Source organism: Lactuca saligna, chromosome 5, assembly GCF_052625555.1.
Source record: "Lactuca saligna cultivar CGN05327 chromosome 5, ASM5262555v1, whole genome shotgun sequence".
Taxonomy (NCBI): Eukaryota; Viridiplantae; Streptophyta; class Magnoliopsida; order Asterales; family Asteraceae; genus Lactuca; species Lactuca saligna.
Genome location: NC_136421.1, coordinates 197845181 through 197850382, shown reverse-complemented (window position 1 = coordinate 197850382; position 5202 = coordinate 197845181).

Genomic DNA, 5202 nt, shown 5'->3' with positions numbered 1-5202 from the left:
CCACATACCATACATATAATGGTCCATGCTCTATAATCATCCGACCCCACACGACATCGGTCCCCGTTAGGAGTAAATCTGTTAGTAACATGAGATGGTCCCCATCCATTCATACTTATCAGGCCTCGATTTGTATCGGGACCCCGCATGGTAGTCATACAACACATAAAATACATGCAAGAATCACTAAGATACACAGTTTACAATACACTCATCAGGCCCCACATGGCATCAAACCCCATACGGTATACATATCACTTATCACACATGCAAGAGTCACCATAGACAACTAGCATCCTAATCATAATAAATCCTAGGCCGATATTGGTGTCTTCGACCCTCCAAACATAGTGAGGAGACTCACTTCAATCTGCTGATAACCAAATAACTGCTCGGATCGCTGAACCGGATAATATCACACCAACTAATAATAAATACAACCCTAATTAATAATTAAGATAATACCCCCCCCCCCATTAATGATCCAAATATTCCGAGAATGGGTAAAAGACCATTTTACCCTAAATAAGTCCCAAGCCAATCCACAGTTGACCTAAAGTTAACAGGTTAATAATAGTCAGCAGAAGTCAAACGACTGAGTATACCCTACATACACAATCTACGCCCAGCGTACGCCACCTTTGGACAGCACGCGCTGCGTATGAGCAGGGTACACCCAACGTACTCCACATCAGCCCAAACTCAACATTAAGTACTTACATGGTTAAGCCAGTAAGCCTACTTCTCAAATATGATCCTAAATAATGTCTTAACACGTAAGTTGGCAACTCTACTCCTTTGTATGTCTTAATGGGACCTAATACTTGTTTTTATCCATCAATATCCATACTATGAGCACCAACTTTAGCATGTTTCATCAAAATCCCACAAGATGACATTTTTATGACTTAATAAACTTAATAAAGACCAAATATGAGGCTCAAAGGTTTTGGAGTAACTTCTACTTACAAGAACCACAATCTTGGGACCAGAACATGATAAATACCACCCAAAACTAAATCTATGCAAATAATCCATCAAGATTGAGACTATATACCTCCAAAAGATGTAGAAAAGGAAACCAAGTCTGGATCTACAAGCTCCAAGCAATCTAACTCTCCTTCAAGAAGCTCCTTCTTCTTCAAATAGCACCAAAACACATGAAATCACACCAAGATCTCAAGAATCACTCTAATGGAGGCTAGGGTTTCATATCTAGGGTTTAATAGGATGGAGGATGAAGGTAAGAGGGTTTGGAGTTTAGTTAAGGCCATTAAATAGGGTCTAAGACCCTAAATTAGTGTTCCAACCTAACTAGAGTACGCACTGCGTACTCCTGGTACGCCCAGCGTACTCAAGAGGGCACCCATGATGCACCTGCCTAGTATGCCCAACGTACTCCTATGTACACCTAGCGTACTAGGCTTAGCCCTAAAACCACCAAACTTCCGTAGGCCATAATGTTTTCGTTCTAAGTCTGATTTTCATGATCCTTATATCCCCGAATAGGTAATGAGAAGCTTTACACTTCTATTAACTCACTCTTGCCTTAAAACTTCCCGAAATCAAAACCATAATGTATAAAGGCCCAAACTGTCAGTTTACGGTTATACCCTTAGGCTCAAAAACACAAACCGAACTCCCATATCACTCAATCTAGATTATCCACACCTAAAGGGGTCTTAGTCTCTTGTTCCCCAAGGCCCAAATCCTTATGATAACTGATCTTCGGGTCACAGCCCCTAATTAGGAACGATTCGAAACAGGGTGTTACACCATAGTGTCCTACAGTATAGTGATCAAACTCACCTTATTCCATTGACAATTAAATGGATACTCAGGCTAATGGACTGGAGAATCCCCACACCAACCGATCACATAAAACTTTAATCAATAATCGGGTCATAAACCACAATTAGGACTTTAATTTACTAATCCCGACTCTTAGGATAAAAGACCATTTTACCATTCCCTCAATTAGCCTAATTAACCGTGGCCCAAACTCAATGGCACTCTAAGCCCAATAATGGTCTAAATCTAAAAGACACTCAAGTCCTAATATGGACCCAAATCAATAAAGGCACAAGGCCTAACAATGGTCCAACTCAGAAAGACTTTTCGTCCAACAAGTTAAAACCTTAAAGCCCAAAACAAGCCCTAAGCCCAATTGGCCCAAAAAGGTATGCTGGCAATAAACCATGCATACCCAGCCTAACGCAACGCGTACACAACGGTCACTGAAAAGCAGGACTAAATCCCAGTATGCTCAACGTACTTTGTCGTACGCCCGGTGTACTGACTAACTTCCGATTCTCAATCAAAAGGGCTTAACACCTTAATACCCTAACGTTTAAAGCTCAAATCTACTTCTAAATAAGGGTTTAACCCATAAAGTTGCCAACTTTATGCTATTGGATGACTTAAAAAGGCATAAACTCCATTTCTGGCTTCTATACTTCCTAAGATAGCCATTAAGTCATGCATGGTTGGACCAAAACCATCAAGACATGATTTTGATGAACAAGGGACCCCACAAAACACCAATAAATTCAGCCCAAATCTTCTGGAGTAGCTTTTACTCATAAGAATCAACACATGGAACCAAAATATGGTCAAAAACTCTAACTAATCGATATCTAAGAAAGGAATCAACCAGTTTAAGACTTTATACCTCTTCGAGGCTGATGAAGATGATTACAGCTTGGATCCACAAGCTTCAAACCAAACAATGCTTCTTTCAAGATCTCCTTGTTCGCTAAAGCACACCAAAAATCACACAAAGGCTTGAGATTCACATAAAAGAAGCTAGGGTTTCGTGGAGGTTGAGAGAGAGAGTGGAGGCTAAAGGTAAGAAGGGTTTTCTTGGAGTTAAGGCCTTTAAATAGGGTCCAAGTCCCGAAAATTAGGGTTTAAGTTCGTCACGAGTACGCCCAGCATACCAGAGGTAAACCCGCAATCCAAGTTTCATCAACTACGCCCGATGTACTCCAGGTACGCCCAACGTAATGCCTAAAATTGCAACAAATTTAACTATTTAGGCTAAAATGGAAAATGCCCAAAAGATGAATATTACAATCTTTCAATCTTAATCCGACCTTACGATCACGATCATGCAAAACATAAAGTGATTGTGGGTAAGATCCGAATCTTGACAACATTTTATAACCTATTGCATTGACCTTAAGATTAAGCAACAAAATAATTTACTTCTTGAAATGTTATATGGTATCAACGATCTGAGGGCTCAACCCTAGTTTTGTTTTCAAAAAATGATTGAAGAAGCGTCACGCAACCAAATGGTGAAAGAAAATTTGATCTTGAATATTAGGATTGGGCATGGATTAGTTTTTAGCTAAATTTGAAACCAAATCATAGAAGTCGGTTTTTTCGGGGCAATTTCTATACGGATCAGTTTTTCGGTTTGGATTTTTGGGTTTTTAGTTTGAACCCATGTATGTGCTCATAGTTTTTCAAGTTTTCAGGTTCAAACACATTGAAAGTTTGTTGCTATAAAGTATAAATGATATTGAATCTAATGTAATACTAAAATTAACTATTAATTAATAGTCACCTAAGAGTATTTTTATTTTTCTTAAACATAAAATATGAATCGTAAATATAATATTTAAAATAAAATAAACGTTAAATAACATATACAATTATTCCGTTTTGTGGGTTTGTTTTTGCTTGGTTTTTAACCCCATGGGTCGGTCTGTTTTTCTGGGTGGATTTATAATACAAAACCAAACTGAACCGGACCACGATTTTTGTCATTTTTATGGTTTGTCGGTTTTGTGATTTTCAGTTCGGTTTTTTCTCACCCCTAATGAATATTTCGTCTCCTTACCTTCTTACATGTGCACATCACATGGGACAAAATTTCATTAGGGAAAATTTGCTTCGTGATGGAACTTATAACAAATGACAAAGGGTTCATATATGATATATGGTTTGATACCAATAGCACTTGACGATTTAGTTGATTTAATAAATTGGAAACAATTTAATGTCATGGTACGAGGATGCCTTGTAAGCTCAATGGAAAAAGAAATCAAGGGCAGTGTCAAATATGCGATCCAGACCCAAAACATGTGCTTGGATCTCGAAGAAATGTTTGGGAAAGAAAACGCACCTAAAGCCTATGAACTCAATTGAAGAATCACAACTATACATCAAGAAGGAACAATTGTCTCAGTCTATCACACCAAAATAAGAGTTGTTTGGGTCGAGATTCAATCAATAAGTCAACTGCCCACATATACGTGTAAAGGATGTTGATGTAAATCATCTAAAGAAATCACAATAAATGTATGACAAAGAGTGTCTTTATGCTTTCTTAATTGGACTCAATGAAGAATATGTAATGTTGTCAAAACCCATATCAACAATCTGCTTCCTTCACTTTGGACACTTACCATCTTGTTAGCCAAGACAAGCAACAATGGTTGATCGGACATGGGATGTTGCTGCGCTCGAAACGACAAGGAATGTTGCAAAACAACCATAAAAAAACTTCTCTTACAACTAGCAAGCAAGATGAACGTGGGAAAACAGAAAGAATGAAGATATATGGTGTAGTCATTCTCAAAAGTCAAGCCACACCATTGATGGTTGTTGACTTGTTTCGAGCAAACTGGGAATGGTAGAATGTAAAGACATCAAACTTCAAAATTTATATTGGAAAACGAAAACCACAAGCAAGAGCTGCTACGGTTTTTTAAAACTATGACATACCAAAAGTTACCAAGGAAGAATACAATAATCTCATCAAAATGATCCGTGCATAAAAATTCATGATGACGAACCCTAAGCCAACATGATTGATAAGGCAAACACTACTTCAAAAGCATATATGATTGATAAACTTAATCCTCAAAATTCATGGGTAATTGACTAGGGAGCTAGTGAGTACATTACACCTTATAAATATTGGTTGAAAATAACCAAAGCAAAAATAAAGTTCCTATGTAATCATATCTAACGGTGACACTATTCCAGTTAAGAGGATATGTGGCATTCACCTTTTTGATAGATTTAATTCAAAACATGTCTTAGCGTTCAATTGCAATCTATTGTCCGTAAGTCAACTCATTAGTGATTTACAATGTTCATGACTTTCTTCCTTGACACATGTATTATACAAGACTTACATTCGAAGACTAACGTGACGGGTAAGGAGCGAGATGACTTATTTACTAGGAG